We start from the raw sequence: 2,500 nt of genomic DNA, 5'->3' as shown, positions 1-2,500 counted from the left end.
TACAGCACCTGGTATTCCCAGGCGGTCTCCCATCCAAGTACTAAGCAGGCCCGACGCTGCTTAGCTTCCGAGATCAGACGAGATCGGGCGCTCTCAGCGCGGTATGGCCGTAAGCGAGGGCTGCTCCAAAAAGTGGGCTATTTAAAGATCAGCCTCCGTAAAAGCCAGCATATTATATAAATAGTGAAGAAAAGGCAAAAGCTTACAGCACCTGGTATTCCCAGGCGGTCTCCCATCCAAGTGTAACAATCGGCCTTATCAGCCGAGTTACAAGACTAAAATGGGGTCAGATTTAACTGTGAGAGATGACTAGTGGTTAAAAGAATGAGACATAAAAGAAGATTGGTTTAAATAGATTTGGTTTATTTACAAGGTTCACATAAAAGACTTTAAAACAACACGATAAAACGAGGTAAACGCTGTTAAAAGAATACAGTTCATTTGTCCATACCCTAAAAACAGTCCAAGAATCCCAGTGTGTTGATAAGTCCAATGTGAGTGTCCACCGGTGTATATACAATCCACAGAAAGTGTAATCCAAAGTTTGCAGGTGGTGAATGGAAAGGTGAGCTCTAAAATGAGCAACTCCTCAATCCAACAGTTTGGTGACTGTCCTTTGTTTGTCATGCTGCTCTCTTATACAGTTGTACTTCCTGCTTCCTGTCATGTGTCTAGTCACATGGCAGGCCAACCATCCATTTTTTAAAGACACACACTCACTTAAAATGTTAAGAGTAATAAAATGGCCTAAAAAACATGTAAAACACTTAAAACTCTATAATACATTTAAATGATTGTAATAAATAGAGCGGTAAAACACGTCTTTCTAAAAGCCAGCATATTATATAAATAGTGAAGAAAAGGCAAAAGCTTACAGCACCTGGTATTCCCAGGCGGTCTCCCATCCAAGTACTAAGCAGGCCCGACGCTGCTTAGCTTCCGAGATCAGACGAGATCGGGCGCTCTCAGCGCGGTATGGCCGTAAGCGAGGGCTGCTCCAAAAAGTGGGCTATTTAAAGATCAGCCTCCGTAAAAGCCAGCATATTATATAAATAGTGAAGAAAAGGCAAAAGCTTACAGCACCTGGTATTCCCAGGCGGTCTCCCATCCAAGTACTAAGCAGGCCCGACGCTGCTTAGCTTCCGAGATCAGACGAGATCGGGCGCTCTCAGCGCGGTATGGCCGTAAGCGAGGGCTGCTCCAAAAAGTGGGCTATTTAAAGATCAGCCTCCGTAAAAGCCAGCATATTATATAAATAGTGAAGAAAAGGCAAAAGCTTACAGCACCTGGTATTCCCAGGCGGTCTCCCATCCAAGTGTAACAATCGGCCTTATCAGCCGAGTTACAAGACTAAAATGGGATCAGATTTAACTGTGAGAGATGACTAGTGGTTAAAAGAATGAGACATAAAAGAAGATTGGTTTAAATAGATTTGGTTTATTTACAAGGTTCACATAAAAGACTTTAAAACAACACGATAAAACGAGGTAAACGCTGTTAAAAGAATACAGTTCATTTGTCCATACCCTAAAAACAGTCCAAGAATCCCAGTGTGTTGATAAGTCCAATGTGAGTGTCCACCGGTGTATATACAATCCACAGAAAGTGTAATCCAAAGTTTGCAGGTGGTGAATGGAAAGGTGAGCTCTAAAATTAGCAACTCCTCAATCCAACAGTTTGGTGACTGTCCTTTGTTTGTCATGCTGCTCTCTTATACAGTTGTACTTCCTGCTTCCTGTCATGTGTCTAGTCACATGGCAGGCCAACCATCCATTTTTTAAAGACACACACTCACTTAAAATGTTAAGAGTAATAAAATGGCCTAAAAAACATGTAAAACACTTAAAACTCTATAATACATTTAAATGATTGTAATAAATAGAGCGGTAAAACACGTCTTTCTAAAAGCCAGCATATTATATAAATAGTGAAGAAAAGGCAAAAGCTTACAGCACCTGGTATTCCCAGACGGTCTCCCATCCAAGTACTAAGCAGGCCCTACGCTGCTTAGCTTCCGAGATCAGACGAGATCGGGCGCTCTCAGCGCGGTATGGCCGTAAGCGAGGGCTGCTCCAAAAAGTGGGCTATTTAAAGATCAGCCTCCGTAAAAGCCAGCATATTATATAAATAGTGAAGAAAAGGCAAAAGCTTACAGCACCTGGTATTGCCAGGCGGTCTCCCATCCAAGTGTAACAATCGGCCTTATCAGCCGAGTTACAAGACTAAAATGGGGTCAGATTTAACTGTGAGAGATGACTAGTGGTTAAAAGAATGAGACATAAAAGAAGATTGGTTTAAATAGATTTGGTTTATTTACAAGGTTCACATAAAAGACTTTAAAACAACACGATAAAACGAGGTAAACGCTGTTAAAAGAATACAGTTCATTTGTCCATACCCTAAAAACAGTCCAAGAATCCCAGTGTGTTGATAAGTCCAATGTGAGTGTCCACCGGTGTATATACAATCCACAGAAAGTGTAATCCAAAGTTTGCAGGTG

General features: G+C 41.6%; 4 non-coding genes across 4 annotated transcripts in view; all 4 read right to left on the bottom strand.

Annotated features, from left to right (window-relative positions):
- LOC141316654 (5S ribosomal RNA) overlaps positions 1 to 115 on the bottom strand; it is a 119-nt gene extending 4 nt beyond the window's left edge. Inside the window, exon 1 of the ribosomal RNA XR_012351499.1 lies at positions 1 to 115. This exon is cut by the window's left edge and continues 4 nt beyond it. This is a non-coding gene — a ribosomal RNA (5S ribosomal RNA).
- Positions 116 to 868: 753 nt separating this feature from the next.
- Positions 869 to 987, bottom strand: LOC141316653 (5S ribosomal RNA). The gene has a single exon (XR_012351498.1). It is a non-coding gene; the product is annotated as a 5S ribosomal RNA (ribosomal RNA).
- Positions 988 to 1,071: 84 nt separating this feature from the next.
- On the bottom strand, positions 1,072 to 1,190 carry LOC141316652 (5S ribosomal RNA). The gene has a single exon (XR_012351497.1). It is a non-coding gene; the product is annotated as a 5S ribosomal RNA (ribosomal RNA).
- A 753-nt stretch (positions 1,191 to 1,943) lies between these two features.
- Positions 1,944 to 2,062, bottom strand: LOC141316677 (5S ribosomal RNA). Its single transcript, XR_012351522.1, has one exon. It is a non-coding gene; the product is annotated as a 5S ribosomal RNA (ribosomal RNA).
- Between the last annotated feature and the right edge of the window lie 438 nt (positions 2,063 to 2,500).

The sequence above is a fragment of the Garra rufa genome, unplaced genomic scaffold (genome assembly GCF_049309525.1).
Source record: "Garra rufa unplaced genomic scaffold, GarRuf1.0 hap1_unplaced_127, whole genome shotgun sequence".
In the NCBI taxonomy this organism is placed as follows: domain Eukaryota; kingdom Metazoa; phylum Chordata; class Actinopteri; order Cypriniformes; family Cyprinidae; genus Garra; species Garra rufa.
The sequence above is the reverse complement of the archived record's forward strand: the minus strand, read 5'-3'. Positions and strand labels throughout refer to the sequence as shown.